Source organism: Triturus cristatus, chromosome 6 (assembly GCF_964204655.1).
Source record: "Triturus cristatus chromosome 6, aTriCri1.1, whole genome shotgun sequence".
Taxonomy (NCBI): domain Eukaryota; kingdom Metazoa; phylum Chordata; class Amphibia; order Caudata; family Salamandridae; genus Triturus; species Triturus cristatus.
The window spans coordinates 1,347,670,832-1,347,688,279 of NC_140589.1; the positions used below are offsets into that span (position 1 = coordinate 1,347,670,832).

The 17,448-nt window shown below is 54.3% G+C and overlaps 1 protein-coding gene across 1 annotated transcript in view; it reads left to right on the top strand.

The window, feature by feature from the left end:
• The window catches only part of USP34 (ubiquitin specific peptidase 34), a 2,509,780-nt gene that overhangs the window by 626,561 nt on the left and 1,865,771 nt on the right, over positions 1-17,448 (top strand). The gene's annotated exons all lie outside the window — the stretch shown is intronic.

Here is a 17,448-nt window from a genome sequence, read left to right on the forward strand (position 1 = left end):
GTCAGCATCTTTCCTTCAGGCATTTATAGGAGTCGACGACGAAACCCGATGCAAGTTCACACCTATGCACCCGCAGCCCGTGGGCTAGGTAACTTGGGTACTCCGGTGCTCATCAGGGCATTGACTATCCTAGTGTCTAGTTCTCAAGTCTCGACTTCCTAGCTACTCCAGAAGTGTCCTAAATCTTATTAATTCTAAACTGTACTATTTCTATCGATTATATGCATTACGCGTGAGTGTTTCCACTCTGCACCTGAATCCCGTGGGTCTCCCACTTCCTAACCTTGTTTAGTATAGTGTAGCCCCAGCGATTGCCTAGGCCTATCCTATTTCCGTGACAGTGGTCCTTATACCACTTACTTAGTATATGGTTTGCGTGGCCCCTAGGGCCTAACTGTATTACTTACCTGTGTGACTTAATGTATTCTTGAATAAGACTGTGTTGTACTTACCTCGAATCTCATAAAGAGTGCTGAGGGTTTGACTAGAATAAATACACTTTATTTTAGATATCCACATTACCTCCTCCTGAAGAAAGAGCAGAGGCCACACGGGGGACAAGTCAGAAACACCTTTAATAAGTTTTGCGGCATAATGCATTTCGGCTCGAAATGGCCTTCCTCAGATGCCTTAAGTGTTCAGGAGGCAATGAAGCACCTTAATTTTATTTTAGATATATATATCTGATGTGGTGTCCTTTCATTTGGTATTCAAGGGGTTACAAATGGTATAACAGCTGGCTTCACATGCCATTCAGAGTTTAGCCTAAGACTGCTCTTGTCCATGCTACCACTAGGATAGCTGGTCTATAAGGTTGACTTTACAACCAATCACCATAAGGGTTATTTGGACTGATACAGGGTGTACACTAGAATTAGTGACATCATATATCAGGCCAACTTCTCACATTGGTGGCAGCTGTGGGATCTGAGCTTGCTGTTGTAATAACATTGTAATCTTGAGATACTAAATTGAAAGATCACACAGATATTGTTTAGGTACATATAACATAGATTATAAATACTTAAGTCCTACTGGACTTAGTTGTTGTAGGTTGAAGGGCCTAGCACACCCTGACTACAACTACTAGAGAGGTTTAGTAGATTCAACTAGTGTAGGTTGGTGCACACACCGCACCCTCACTAGATCATGTCTCTGGGAGGAGATCAAGTAGATTCTCTCTCAGGAGGGGTAGGTCTTAGAAAGATCCCCTCTAGATATGATACCCTAACTTTTCAGGAGATGAGACAATTGTGTACCTCCAGAAAGTTAAAACAGGGTGCAAACCCTACCCTCATTCAGCTAGTAGAGATCCTAGAGGAGTATGATGCTCTTAGGGCCTCCCAGGCTGGTACCCTAGGTACAGGTGAGGGTCTACCCGCTACAGATGAGTCAGATGGGGCTTCAGATGAGGAGGTAGACAGCCAGGTCAAAGTAGGAAGACTTAGCCAGGCTAACTTAAGCTTACATGGGAGTCTGCATGGGCCCCCCCCATTCAGACCCCCAAGTGGACTTAACCAGAGAAGCAGGAGAGACAGATCCCCTTCAAGGGAATCCATCCACTCCCATGTCTCTAGCATCTCTAATGCCTCTTCTCACAGGGGAATGACTTCCCCCCCCCCAGAGAAAAGAGCATGAAGCCAGAATGAGGGAAGCTAATCTAAGGATTGAGAGGGAAGAACTTGCCCTTGCCAAGGAGAAGCTTGCTCTGGCTAGAGAGCAGAAGTTAAGTGGGGTTGAACCCACTGGTGGCAGCAATATCCCTAAGGATAGAGACAGGACCTATGATAATAGAAACCTGAGCAAGATTGTCCCTCCCTACAAGTGTGGGGATGACATCCACAAATGGATAACTGCTTTGGAGAGAGCCTGCAAAGTACAGCAGGTACCCCAAAGTCAGTGGGCAGCTATCTTGTGGCTCTCCTTCTCTGAGAAAGGTAGAGACAAGCTCCTCACAGATAGTGATGAGGATGCAGACAATTACACTGTCCTGAAGAGTGCTCTAATTGATGGGTTTGGCCTAACCACTGAACAATACAGGTTGTGGTTCAGGGATACCCAGAAGACAGACTCAGGACTGGACTGACTTTGTAGATTGTGCCACTAAGGCTTTGGAAGGCTGGCTATTGGGAAGTAAGGTTAAGGACTATACAGGATTGTATAATTTGATCATGAGAGAACAAATCCTTAACAACTGTCAAAACCAGCTACTGCATCAACACCTGATTGATTCTGATCTGACTTCTCCCCAAGAATTGGGAAAGAAGGCAGATAGATGGGTCAGGACTAGAGTTAAGCAGAAAAACCAGAACCAGGGCGGTGATCAGAAAAAAACAGACCAGAAGGATTGTTTGGACTGATACAGGGTGTACACTAGAATTAGTGACATCATATATCAGGCCAACTTCTCACAAATGCTGTCATCGGTGTGCAATCTACTGCAAGCCACTTTGTTGGGGGGGGGGGTTGGGTGGGGGGGGCTCTCTGGGAGGGGTTAGTATAAGGGAAGGGAGTTTAGACTGTATCATGTTATTACAGTACTTCTGCATCTGAAAGAAACACGTTAGTTAGATTCCTCACCTTAGAATATCCCCAGGCGTCAGGCTGGATCCGGAAAGATTTTTGTAGCAATACCCCTTGCGCGTCGGTAGGCGTCGTCTGCGGCTCCGCGTCCGTCGTCGGCGTCGTGCGCCGGAACGATTTAGTCGGAGTACTTAGACGCCGCCGTCGCGCGCTGACGTCAGTTCTTTTTTCCGCGCCAGTAAGCGCTGATCCGGGAAGAGCTTACCCCTAGTCATTTTTTGACTACCTTTTTGACTTCTTTTGGTCTATCGACTCAACTCTGGTGCCGGTAGGATGCCTGGTTTCAAGGCCTGTGACTCCTGTCTTCGCCTGATGTCGGTGATGGATCACCATCGCCGGTGCCTGTATTGCCTGGGGCCCGACCATGACGAGGGGTCGTGCCTCGATTGCAAGGCCTTGACGTCTAAAGCTAGGCGGGAGCGGGCCCGTAAGCTTCTCGAGGTTCGGCACTCGGCTCCGCGTCGCTCTCGGTCCAGGAGGAGGTCCAAGGACCGATCGCAGAGCCGTAGCCATCGTCATCGCTCGTCGGGGTCTTCGGGTAAGTCGAAGCACTCCAACAAGTCCAAGAGACGACCTCGCTCTTCGGACTCCATTCGCCGGTCGCGCGACTTGGCTGAGGGTCAGGGTGGTCCCACCCCCGCGGCTCCGTTGGAGCCGCAGGAGCCGCGTCCGTCCCCATACCCGCCGGTCCCTGGGACTGACGCGACTCCGGCGGAGGTCAGTGCCTTCCTCTCGGCCATGAGGGGCCTGGCTCCGTCGTCGATGCCTGTAGGCGCGCCTTCGGGCCCCGCAGGCTCGACTGGGTGACCTCGCGTGCCGGCGGCTCCGGCCCGGGCGCCGTCGACGGCTCCGGCCCCGACGCCGCAGGTCCCCGAGGGATCCAGGCCTGGATCTCGGTCGGCGCCGGTCGACCTCACGACGCCTCCTCCGCCGGCGCCGACACCGGTTCCACCTCCGGCGCCGTCTCCGGACGACGCTGTTCCCCGGTTCAGCCCCGGTCTGGACCCGACGCCGGTACGGCGCCGTCCGGCGCCGCACCCGACGTCGATGCCACCACGGACTCGCTTGGTCAGGCGATTTCCACCACGGTGGCGCCTCGGCGTCACACCTGGCTGAGGTCCACGTCATTTTCCGGGGATGTCCAGAGTTCCCTCATGGACATGCCCTTTGATGGCACTCGCCTTTTTGGTGAGAAGGCGGACAGTGCGCTGGCTCGGTTCAAGGATTCCCGGGCCACGGCCAAGTCCTTGGGTCTTTCGGCCCCGCGGCCGCAAACCTCCACCTTTCGTCCCTTTCGTGGCCAAGGAAGGGGCGCCTCCTCACGTCCGCCCAGCCACCGGCCGCAGAACCAACCTGTACGCGGACGTGGATTCTGCCGGTACTGGAGGTCAACGTGCCGGTCAGTCCACATCTACCCCGGCAGCATCCGCCTCAAAGCCCTCTTAGTCCGAGCTTTCAGGCCCATTCAACGCCAGTGGGTGCCAGAGTTCGCCATCACCTGCTCCACTGGCGCTCCATCACGTCGGACAGGTGGGTGCTGCAAATCGTCCGAAGGGGCTACTCCCTCCCCTTCGAGACGACCCCTCCAGCCATGCCACCGCTGAACCACCGTATGTCGGGGGATCATTTGCATCTTCTACGAGAGGAAGTTTCGGCCCTCTTGGCCAAAGAGGCCGTCGAGCGCGTTCCTGGTCCGGAAGTAGGTCGTGGTTGTTATTCCTGTAGGAAGGTGGATATCGGTCTATGGTTACCCCCAAGTTTTTTTGCCTAGTGTCTAGCTGGTTTTTCGACTTAGTTGGCCTAAGATCCTGCCATTCAGGGTCTCAGGCTGTCTGCTCTCTCTTTAAAATGGACTCCATGTACCCTAGGTACATACCCAATTGGTAAGGATCACCTTATTGGACCCTGTACAGTGTACCCTAGGCCTCCCAGGGGCTGCAGCATGTATTATGCCACCCCTGGCCTGGCCTTCCAATCAGACACAACTGGCTGATCACTCAGCTGGGGCAAGGTCGTGTAATCACCCCTTGCTTAGATATAGTATGTAGGAGAGTAGGGTCTGCTTTCTATGTTCACCCCCACTTTTTTCTTTTTGCTTTACTGGTTTTTGACTTAGATGTGGCTGTGGGCCTGCTAATCAGACCCACAGCCCCGCTGTTCTCTCTCTAAATTAATACTATGTACTTTAGGTGCATAACCCAATTGGATAGGATCACCTTATTGGCCCCTGTACAGTGTACCTTAGGTACCCAGGGCATAGGTGTACCCTAGGCCTACCAGGGGCTGCAGCATGTATTATGCCACCCCTGGCCTGGCCTTCCATTATGACACAACTGGCTGATCACTCAGCTGGGGCAAGGTCGTGTAATCACCCCTTGCTTAGGTGTAGTATTCCTATGTATATAGACACATGTGTACCTATCAGCCACTCCTATGGCAGGCCTTAACAATCCTGGAGGCAGAGTGCTTGGTAACATGTGAGATGGTGCTCTAGCATGAGCTGAGCCTGTCTGCAGCTTTCGGAACCATGTCCTTATAGCTGTTCTATGATATAGCCTACCATATACACTTAAAGTGCCTTATAATCTTAAACGGTTATGGTAACTATGGTTTGGCTTTATCAAAACATGTCGTGTAAGGTGTCTAACGCTTTGGAATAATACCCCCATCCCATTTCTGGGGATGAGGATATTATCCCTCCCTTCTAGAGGGAGAAGACATGTTGAAACCTACTTACCCGGTTAAAGTTAACCAGAGCCCCAGCATCACAAAATGGATGCTGCTGCCACAACACAAGTCTGACCTCCTGCTGCTGGGAGTGATCCCGGCACGGGAGGCTTGGACAATAGGTTTCCTGCCTTGGGAGGTGCGAGCACCACCCCAGACAGGGCTTAGTGTATTGGGGCAGGGAGGGATGAAAGAAACGAGACACTGCCTGGGGCACACAAGGTGTCCCATGCATAGTCCAGTTCAAACCGGTGCTGGGGCACTCCAGCCCCAGTCCTGGCGCGAAACTGGACAAAGGGAAGGGGGTGTAACCACCCCCCTCAAAGGTCCCACCCATAAGGCGTGACCTAGCAGGCAACCCAGCCCCCCAGATTAGTATAAGAATGGTAGCTGGGCCCCAGGAGATTAGATAATCCTGAACCTGCAACTTGAACAGAAACTCTGGACCTTCGACATTCGACGAAAGAAGAAGACTGAAGAATCTCCCTTGTGGCCAAGGAGTGGCTACCCTGTGCAAACAGGCACCATCAAGAGACTTACCCTTTTGCTTTGCTGGAGTCCTACGAGGGACCGACTGCAGAGCCTGACCAGAGCCTTGACTTCCAGACTTCTCTGACCCTGATCCACATCCACATCCGAGCTGAGATCCGTGGAGGCGACGATAGACGTGGGACCGGCTACCTGGGAAAAGTGGCGAGTATCTTCCAGCGCAGCTTCTGAGGCACCCTCGAAGTTGTGCACCAGGGATTGAGAAGCCCCAACCCCAAGCACCATCTGCACCGAAGATCAGCCCCCACACTCCACGAGTCCTGCGTGAGGCCCTTCTGCATTTTTCTGCTTGCCACGTCTGTCAGGTTGCTTGCCCGTTGGCTAGCGGCCTTTGCGACGACACATCTTTGAACTTCCACTGTTGGTTTGGCTCCTCCAGACTGGCTCCTGCTCCTCTGCAAAAGAGAAGCACCTCAGACCTTCCTGGTCTGCACCAGAAGCAAGTCCTCCATTCTTCGTGGGTTCCGCTTGCCAAGGCTTGGTGAGTCCTAGTTCGACTTCGACGCCCCCAACAGCAAGAGCCTTTGTGGGACAGCTCGCCTCCTGGTCCTGGTCGTCCTCAACGTCTCCTGGTACCCGTGGCTGCTGCGACAAGCTTCACCTCTTCACCTGCAATCTTCACGAAATCGCCTGGTTCCTTCCTGGTTCCACGTGGTCACTGGCTAGTGACCCTGACTCTGTCCCTTCTGCTTGCAGGTATCCTTCCTTCCTGATCCCAGCCTTGGGATCCACCGGACACTCTGTACTGACTGCCTGTCAGCAACTTTCCTTCAGGCATCCATAGAAGTCCACGACGAAACCCGACGCAAGTTCACACCTATGCACCCGCAGCCCGTGGGCTAGGTAACTTGGGTACTTCGGTGCTCACAAGGGTAGTGACTATCCTAGGGTCTAGTTTCCGAGTCTCGACTTTCTAGCTATTCCAGAAGTGTCCTAAAACTGCTTATTTTAAAACTGTACTATTTCTATCGATTATACGCATTACGCATGAGTGTTTCCACTTTGCACCTGAATCCCGTGGGCTTCCCACTTCCTAACTGTTGGTAGTGTAGTGTAGCCCCAGCGATTCCCTAGGCCTAGGCCTATTCTATTTCCTTGACAGTTGTCCTTATACCACTTCTTTAGTATATGGTTTGCGTGGCCCCTAGGGCCTAACTGTATTACTTACCTGTGTGACTTAATGTATGCTTGAATAAGACTGTGTTGTACTTACCTCGAATCTCATAAAGAGTGCTGAGGGTTCGACTAGAATAAATACACTTTATTTTATATATATATATCTGTTGTGGTGTCCTTTCATTTGGTATTCAAGGGATTATATATGGTATAACAGCTGGCTTCACATGCCATTCAGAGTTTAGCCTAAGACTGCTCTTGTCCATGCTACCACTAGGATAGCTGGTCTATAAGGTTGACTTTACAACCAATCACCATAAGGGTTGTTTGGACAGATATAAGGTGTACTTTAGAACTAGTGACATCATACATCAGGCCAACTTCTCACATAGTATACCTATATCTACCCTTGAAATAGACACGCGTGTACCTGTGAGCCACTCCTATGGCAGGCCTTAATAATCCTGGAGGCAGAGTGCTTGGTAACATGTGAGATGGTGCTCTAGCATGAGCTGAGCCTGTCTGCAGCTTTCGGAACCATGTCCTTATAGCTGTTCCATGATATCGCCTACCATATACTCTTAAAGTGCCTTATAATCTTAAACGGTTATGGTAACTATGGTTTGGCTTTATCAAAACATGTCGTGTAAGGTGTCTAACACTTTGGAATAATACCCCAATACCATTTCTGGTGATGAGGATATTATTCCTCCCTTCTAGAGGGAGAGACATGTTAAAATCCTACTTTGCTGTTTAACTCTGACCAAAGCCTCAGCATCACTAAATGGATGCTGCTGCCACAGACACGAGTCTGACCTCCTGCAGCTGGGAGCCTTCCCAGCCAGGGAGGCCTGGACAATAGGTTTCCTGCTTGGGGAGGTGCTAGCACCTCCCCAGACAGACTTTAGTGTATTGGGGCAGGGAGGGCTGAAAGGAATGAGACATGCCTGGGGCACACAAGGTGCTCCATGCATAGTCCAGTCCAGCCCCAGCTCTGGCGCAAAACTGGACAAAGGAAAGGGGGCGTAGCCACCCCCCTTCCTGGTCCCACCCATAGGAGGGACCTTGCAGGTAGCCCATCCCACTAGCCTAGTATATTAGAAGGTAGCTGAGCCCTGAAGAATTAGATTATCCTGAATCTGCAACTTGAACAGAAACTCTGGACCTTCGACATTCGACCTCAGGAAGAAGACTGAAGAATCTCCCTTGTAGCCAAGGAGTGACCACCCTGGGCAACCAGGCACCATCCAGCGACCGCTGCTTGCTTTGCGACTGATCCTACGAGGGACGACTGCAGAGACTGACCAGCGCCGAGACTTCCAGACACCTCTGACCCAGATCCACATCTGCAGCAAAGCTGAGACCCGTGGAGGTGACGAGGGATGTGGGACCTGCGACTTGGGAAAAGTGGCTAGTAACTGACTAGCGCGACTTCTGAGGCTTCCTCGAGGCTGTGCTTGGGGAATTGAGAAGCCCCCATCCCGAGCACCATCTGCAAAGAAGATCAGCTCCCCACACTTCACGTGTTCTGCGTGGGGCCCTTCTGCACCTGAGTTGCTCGACGTGTTGTCCGGTTGCTGGCCCGTTGGCTAGTGACCTCTGCGACGACGACCCTTTGATTTCATCTTGCTGTCCGGCTCCTCCAGACTGGCACTCGCTCCTCTGTGAAAGAGGAGCACCCCAGACCTTCCTGGTCTGCACCAGAAGCAAGTCCTCCATTCTGCGTGGGTTCCGCTTGCCAAGGCTTGTTGGGTCCTAACTCGACATCGACGCCGCCGACAGCAAGAACCTTCGTGGGACAGCTCGCCTCCTGGTCCTGGTCGTCCTCGACGTCTCCTGGTACCTGTGGCTGCTACGACAAGCTTCACCTCTTCACCTGCATCTGCACGACATCGCCTGGTTCCTTCCTGGTTCCTTCCCGGCTCCTGGCTGGTGACATAGACTCTGTCCCTTCTGCTTGCAGGTATCCTTCCTTCTTGATTCCATCCTTGGGATCCACCGGACACTCTTCACTGACTGCCTGTCAGCAACTTTCCTTCAGGCATCCATAGGAGTCAACGACGAAACCCGACGCAAGTTCACACCTATGCACCCGCAGCCCGTGGGCTAGGTAACTTGAGTACTCCGGTGCTCACAAGGGTATTGACTATCCTAGGGTCTAGTTTCCAAGTCTCGAACTCCTGGCTATACCAGAAGTGTCCTGAAACTGATAATTTCTAATAACTACTATTTTTATCGACTTTTACATATTACGCGTGAGTGTTTCCACTCTGCACCTGAATCCCGTGGGCCTCCCACTTCCTAACCTTTGGTAGTATAGTGTAGCCCCAGCGATTCCCTAGGCCTAGGCCTATCCTGTGTTCGTGACAGTGGTTCTTATACCACTTACTTAGTACATGGTTTGCGTGGCCCCTAGGGCCTAACTGTATTACTTACCTGTGTGACTTAATGTATGCTTAAATAAGACTGTTGTACTTACCGCGAATTTCATAAAGAGTGCTGAGGGTATTTTGACTAGAATAAACACATTCTATTTTTATATATATCTGTTGTGGTGTCCTTTCATTTGGTATTCAAGGGATTACAAATGGTATAACAGCTGGCTTCACATGCCATACAGAGTTTAGCCTAAGACTTCTCTTGTCCATGCTACCACTAGGATAGCTGGTCTATAAGGTTGACTTTACAACCAATCACCATAAGCGTTGTTTGGACTGATACAAGGTGTACACTAGAATTAGTGACATCATATATCAGGCCAACTTCTCACAATTCCCACTACTTTCTGGTTCCCAAGAAGGGCAAAGGGGGCCTACGCCCGATCTTGGACCTCAGGAGCGTGAACTCCTTCTTCCGGAAGGACCGTTTCAAGATGCTCACTTTAGCTCAGGTTCTGGCTGCCCTAGACCCTGGAGACTGGATGGTAACGTTGGACTTGCAGGATGCTTATTTCCACATCCCCGTCCTGCCGGCCCACCGGCGTTACCTGCAGTTCACGGTGGGTCAGGAGCACTTTCAGTTCATCGTGCTCCCCTTCGGCCTCACCAGTGCCCCTCGGGTGTTCACGAAAGTGATGGCGGTGGTCGCAACTCATCTGCGCCGATCAACGGTTCCAGTCTTCCCCTATCTCGACGACAGGCTGTTGAAGGCGGGCTCGCCCCAGCAAATAGTCTCCCACGTCCAGACTACGGCCGACCTCCTGCACTCGCTGGGGCTCTCCATCAATGTGCCGAAGTCGCACCTGAGTCCCTCCCAAAAGCTCCTTATCATTGGGGCGGTTCTCGATTCGGCGCAGTTCCAGGTCTATCCGCCGGAATAGCGGGTCCGGGACATTCAGGCCCTGATTTCCATCTTCCGGCCTCTGTCCTGGGTTTCGGTCAGGTTGGTGCTGCGGCTTCTGGGGCTGATGGCCTCCTGTATCCTGTTGGTACCTCACGCCAGGTGGCGGATGCGGGCTCTGCAGTGAGACCTGAAGTTTCAGTGGGCCCAGCATCGAGGCAACCTGTCCGACCATGTCTTGATCTCGGAGGGCACTGCGAACCAGCTGCAGTGGTGGCTCACGAATCGCGATTGGGTCAGCGGCAGATCCCTCTCCCTACCCCAACCGGAGCATGTCGTAGTGACGGATGCGTCCCTCCTGGGATGGGGGGGCCATATGGGAGAGGCGGAGATCAGAGGACTCGGCTCCATATCAACCTCTTGGAGCTGAGGGCGATCCGACTTGCACTGAAAGCCTTCCTTCCCTCTGTCCGGGGAAGTGTCGTGCAGGTGTTCACGGACAACACCACCGCCATGTGGTATTGCAACAAACAGAGCGGGTGGGGTCCTGGACCCTTTGTCAGGAGGCTGTGCGCCTCTGGACATGGCTGGAACACCAGGGCATCATCCTAGTGGTTCAACATCTGGCGGGCTCTCTGAACGCCAGAGCAGACGAACTCAGCCGCCGGTGCATGATGGATCACGAATGGCGTCTGAACTCGGACGTGGCGCAAGGTCTCTTTCTGCAGTGGGGAGAGCCTTGGTTAGATCTATTCGCCACCGAAGAGAACGCGCAATGTCAGCAGTTATGCGCGTTGGAATTTCCAAGGCGGGACTCGCTCGGAGACGCTTTTCGTCACGAGTGGAGTTGCGGTCTGTTCTACGCCTTTCCGCCTATACCACTTCTGCCCAGAGTGCTGAACAAGATTAGGCGCGACCGGGCCAAGTCATCTTGGTGGCTCCGGATTGGGCACGAAGGTACTGGTATCCCGAGCTACTCAGTATGTCCATCGATCCCCCGATACGACAGCAGGGGACGGTCCTACACCCTCTCCAGCCTCCACCTCCATGCGTGGAGATTAAGCGGCGACAGTTGATGCCATTTGACTTGCCTCCTAAAGTCTGTGATGTCATTCTGGCAGCCAGGCGTCCCTCCACAAATACGGTATACGCCTGCCGGTGGAACAAATTTGTGGCATGGTGCACAGCAAAGGCTGTGAATCCCCTTTCCGCCCCTCTTTCTGAGGTTCTATTCTTTCTTCTTTCTTTGGCCCAGCAGGGCTCTGCTCTGGGCACCTTGAAGGGTTATCTTGCTGCAATCTCTGCTTTCTTAAGGCTTCCTGATCAGCCTTCTCTTTTCAAGTCCCCTGTTGTCTCCTGTTTTCTTAAGGGCATTACTCATATGTTCCCTCCTGTTCCATTCGTAATGCCTCAGTGGGACTTGAACCTTGTTCTCACTTTTCTGATGTGCGCACCCTTTGAGCCCCTTCACAACTGTCCAATTCGTCTACTGACTCTGAAAACTTTCTTCCTGGTGGCTATCACCTCCGCTAGGCAGGTGAGTGAGCTCCAGGCTCTGTCAGCTAAGCCTCCCTTCCTTTCGGTTCATCCGGATAAGGTTGTCCTCCGGACACGCCCTTCTTTTCTTCCTAAAGTCGTGACTCCCTTTCACATCGGGCAATCTGTCACGCTGCCCACCTTCTTTCCGCCTCCGCATCCTTCAAAAGATGAAGAGAGGCTCCACCGTCTGGACCCAAAACGTGCGCTGTCCTTTTATTTGGACCGCACAAAACAGTTCCGGGTGGACGACCAACTTTTTGTTGGATATGTAGGTGCTAAGAAGGGTAAAGCTGTGCATAAGCGGAACATCTCGCGATGGGTCGTGTTGTGTATTAAACTCTGCTATTCCTTGGCGATAAAGGTCCCTCCTGTTGGGCTGAGAGCCCATTCCACCCAGGCCACAGCAGTGACAACTGCCCTGGGATGGGGAGTCCCCTTGCAGGACATCTGTCAGGCGGCAACGTGGGCTTCACTGCACACGTTTGCCAAGCACTATTGCCTGGACATCCAAGTCCGGAGAGATGGCCACTTTGGCCGTTCTGTTCTCCAGGACTTTCTGGTGTGATCTTGGTTCGCAGGCCCACCTCCGGGGTTAGTATTGTTGGGGTATCTATTCTAAGGTAAGGAATCTAACTAACGTGTTTCTTTCAGATGAACAAGTTACTTACCTTCGGTAACGATGTATCTGTAAGAAACATTAGTTAGATTCCTCACCGACCCACCCAGCCTCCCCGTTCTGCGAACCGACATCTAGGGTTAAGGTTCTCCCTTTCAGGGCCCTAGATTTTTTGGCACCAGTGTCGGTCTCTTGCATGGTTCAGCGTCCCTGGCGCGGAAAGCTATGTATAAGAACTGACGTCAGCGCGCGAGGGCGGCGTCTAACTACTCCGACGTCATTCTGGCGCACGACGCCGACGACGGACGCGGAGCCGCAGACGACGCCTAGCGACGCGCAAGGGGTATTGCTACAAAAACAAAATCCGGATCCAGCCTGACGCCTGGGGATATTCTAAGGTGAGGAATCTAACTAACTAATGTTTCTTACAGATACATAGTTACCGAAGGTAAGTAACTTGTTCTTCAAGTACATATGTATCTGCTGACTGCTGATCCATGTCTAAAAAGGCTTGTGTGGGCTAAAGTTCAATGTGAATTGTAGTCCGAGATTGGGCTGTTGCTTATTTGTTACTACAAGCTGCCTAATAAACCGATTTAAATTTTTTTTAAATGAGGAGGCTCAAGCATGTTCGAGCCTGAGAAATATGTAAAGAAACAAACAGCAATTGAGACAGTTTTGTGTATGGAAATAAGAAGATATACAGTTGTTTACAGTCAGGTTGCTTCAAGATGAGCGTACCCTCTAAATAGGAGAAAAATTCCAGAATATGAAGGGTTCCCATGACAGGACTTCCCTGCAAAGCATCTACAGAAGCTCGTGCTTAGATTCACAGATGAACATTGAGGCTAATTTGGGAAAGTGCCCCTTTGTGACATGGTCACACCCACACCACTGGTACTGATTTGTTTTCGACTGATGGGTGCTGGGTCCCAGCTTATCAGATGCCAGTGCTCTTTCCCTAAACCAAACAACATGATCTGAAAGAAACACGTTAGTTAGATTCCTCACCTTAGAATATCCCCAGGCGTCAGACTGGATCCGGAAGATTTTTCGTCAGCAATACCCCTTGCGCGTCGCTAGGCGTCGTCTGCGGCTCCGCGTCCGTCGTCGGCGTCGTGCGCCGGAATGACGTCGTCGGAGTACTTAGACGCCGCCCTCGCGCGCTGACGTCAGTTCTTCTTTTTTCCGCGCCAGTAAGCGCAGATCCGGGAGAGCTACCCCTTTTAGTCTTTTTTGACTAAATCTTTTTTGATAATTTTTGATCCTTGTCTGTCGACATCTGGTGCCGGTAGGATGCCTGGGTTCAAGGCTTGCGAGGATTGTCATCGACTGATGTCGGTGACCGATCACCACCGCCGGTGCCTCTACTGCTTAGGCCCCGACCACGACGCGGAGTCGTGCAACGACTGTCAGGCCCTGACTTCGAAGGCTAGGCGGGAGCGGTCCCGCAAGCTTCTCGAGCTTCGCCACTCGGCTCCGCGTCGTGCGCGATCCCGGTCCAGGAGGAGGTCCAAGGATCGCTCGCGGAGCCCTAGCCGACGCCATCGCTCGTCCGGCTCCAAGTCGTCGGGTAAGTCCAAACGCTCAAAGAAGTCCAAGAGGCGACATCGCTCTTCGGACTCCCCTCGCCGATCGCGCGACTCGGCCGAGGGTCAGGGTGGTTCCACCTCCGCGGCTCCGGCGGAGCCGCAGGTGCCGCGTCCGCCCCCATACCTTCCGGTCCCTGGGGCTGACGCGGCGCCGGCGGAGATCAGTGCCTTCCTCTCGGCCATGAGGAGCCTGGCCCCGCCGTCGACGCCCACTGGCGCGCCTTTGGGCCCCGCGGACTCGACTGGGCGACCTCGCGTGCCGGCGGCTCCGGCCCCGGCGCCGTCGACGACTCCGGTCTCGACGCCGCAGGTCCCCGCGGGGCCCATGCCTGGGCCCCAGTCGCCGCCGGTTGACCTAGTCACTCCTCCACCGGCGCCGACGCCTGAACCACCGACGCCGTCACCGGCGCCGCCGACGCCTTTGACGCCGACACCCCAGTTTAGCCCTCATCCGGACCCGGCGCCGGCGCGGCGTCGACCGACGCCGCATCCGACGCCGCTTGAGTCCTACCATCTCTACAGTCCGGTTCCGATCATTCCTCCTGTTTATCAGGAATCGGAAGAAGGGAGCGACTGGGAGGGGTTCGAGGACCCTCTGGCTGTTCAGTCACAGCTTTCTCAGGACTGGGCAGATGAACTGGGGGAGGCCAGTGGGCTGGACACCTCGCCAGACACTGGATTCACTTCTCCTCCGACCGTGGCTTCGGAGGAGGGTGCAGCATTTTCTGTGGTGCTGCGCAAGGCGGCCGAGGCCCTTGGGCTCGAGTTGCCTGCCGTGGCTGTGAGGACTAACATCCTCACTGAGGTGCTTCAAACCTCAGCAAGCTCCACTGAGCCTCTGCTGCCGTTCAACGAGGCCCTCACTGACGTTCTGCAGGGCACCTGGTCCAAGCCCTCCACAGTTCCTCCTGTGGATAGGAACGTTGCCAGGCGCCACCGCCCTGCTCCGGGCGACCCCAGTTTCCTGTCCCAACACCCCACCCCCGAGAGTCTGGTTATCCAGGCCTCTACCTCCCAATCCTCCTTCCCGACCGCTCCGCCGGACCGGGATTCCAAGAGACTCGAGCAGTTTGGCAAGAAACTGTTCTCGTCCCTTAGTTTGGGCCTGCGGTCCTTAAATACCGCCTGTCTCTTGGACCGTTATTCCCATTCCCTGTGGGATACGGTGGAGGACGTGCTGCCCCTGTGTCCGGAGGAGGTCCGGCCGCGTCTTACCCAGGCTTTGGCCGATGGGAGGGATGCAGCACGGCACGCCATACGCTGTGGGCTTGACACCACGGACTCGCTGGGTCGGGCGATTTCCACCACGGTGGCGCTCCGCCGCCACGCCTGGATGCGGTCCACGTCATTTTCCGGGGATGTCCAGACCACCCTCATGGACATGCCCTTTGATGGCACTCGCCTGTTTGGTGAGAAGGCGGACAGTGCGCTGAACCGCTTTAAGGACTCCCGGGCTACGGCCAAGTCCTTGGGCCTCTCGGCTCCGCGGGCGCACACCTCCGCTTTTCGCCCCTTTCGTGGCCAAGGAAGGGACGCCTCCTCACGTCCGCAAAGCCACCAGCCGCAGAACCAACCTGCGCGCGGTCGTGGACGTGGCTTCCGCCGTGGCGGAAATGGAGGTCGACGTGGTCAGCCCACCTCCGCCCCTGCAGCATCCGCCTCAAAGCCCTCCTAGTCCGAGCTTTCAGGCCCATACCACGCCAGTGGGCAGCAGAGTTCGCCATCACCTGCTCCACTGGCGGTCCATAACATCGGACAGGTGGGTGCTGCAAATCGTCCGAAGGGGCTACTCCATCCCCTTCGAGACGACCCCTCCAGCCATGCCACCGCAACACCACCGTATCTCGGGGGATCATTTGAATCTTCTCCGCGAGGAAGTTTCGGCTCTCTTGGCCAAGGGGGCCGTCGAGCGCGTTCCGAGTCCAGAAGTAGGTCGTGGTTGTTATTCCCACTACTTTCTGGTTCCCAAGAAGGGCAAGGGGGGCCTACGCCCTATCTTGGACCTCCGGAACGTCAATGCCTTCCTCCGGAAGGAAAGGTTCAAGATGCTAACGTTGGCTCAGGTTTTAGCTGCCCTAGACCCTGGAGACTGGATGGTAGCGTTGGACTTGCAGGACGCATATTTCCACATCCCCGTCCTGCCGGCCCACCGGCGTTACCTGCGGTTCACGGTGGGCCAAGAGCACTTTCAGTTTACCGTGCTCCCCTTCGGCCTCACCAGTGCCCCTCGGGTGTTCACGAAAGTGATGGCGGTGGTCGCAGCTCATCTGCGCAGATCAGGGGTTCCAGTCTTCCCCTATCTCGACGACTGGTTGTTGAAGGCGGGCTCGCCCCAGGCAGTCGTCTCCCACCTCCAGACTACGGCGGATCTCCTGCATTTGCTGGGGTTTTCCATCAACGTGCCGAAGTCACACCTGAGTCCCTCTCAGAAGCTCCTCTTCATCGGAGCGGTTCTCGATTCGGCGCAGTTCCGGGTCCATCCACCGGAACAGCGGGTCCGGGATATACGGGCCCTGATTCCCATCTTTCGGCCTCTATCCCGGGTTTCGGTCAGGCTAGTGTTGCGGCTTCTGGGGCTGATGGCCTCCTGCATCCTACTAGTGCATCACGCCAGGCGGCGCATGCGGGCTCTGCAGTGGGACCTGAAGTTTCAGTGGGCCCAGCATCACGGCAACCTGTCCGACCATGTCTTGATCTCGGAGGGCACTGCACAACAGTTGCAGTGGTGGCTCACGGACCGCGAGTGGGTCAAGGGCAAGAGCCTCTCCCTTCCCCAACCGGAGCATGTCGTAGTGACGGATGCGTCCCTCCTGGGATGGGGTGGCCATATGGGAGAGGCGGAGATCAGAGGCCTCTGGTCTCCGGCGGAGTCTCGTCTCCACATCAACCTGTTGGAGTTGAGAGCGATCCGGCTTGCACTGAAAGCCTTCCTTCCCTCTGTCAGGGGAAGTGTCGTGCAGGTGTTCACGGACAACACCACCGCCATGTGGTATTGCAACAAACAGGGCGGGGTGGGGTCGTGGACCCTTTGTCAGGAGGCTCTGCGCCTCTGGACATGGCTGGAACACCAGGGCGTCACCCTGGTGGTTCAACATCTGGCGGGCTCTCTGAACGCCAGAGCAGACGAACTCAGCCGCCGGTGCATGATGGATCACGAATGGCGTCTGAACTCCGAAGTGGCGCAAGGCCTCTTTCAGCAGTGGGGAGAGCCTTGGTTAGATCTATTCGCCACCGAAGAGAACGCGCAATGTCAGCAGTTCTGCGCGTTGGAATTTCCAAGGCGGCACTCGCTCGGCGACGCTTTTCGTCGCGAGTGGAGTTGCGGTCTGTTGTACGCCTTTCCGCCTATACCACTTCTGCTCAGAGTGCTGAAGAAGATCAGGCACGACCGGGCCCAAGTCATCTTGGTGGCTCCGGATTGGGCACGAAGATACTGGTATCCCGAGC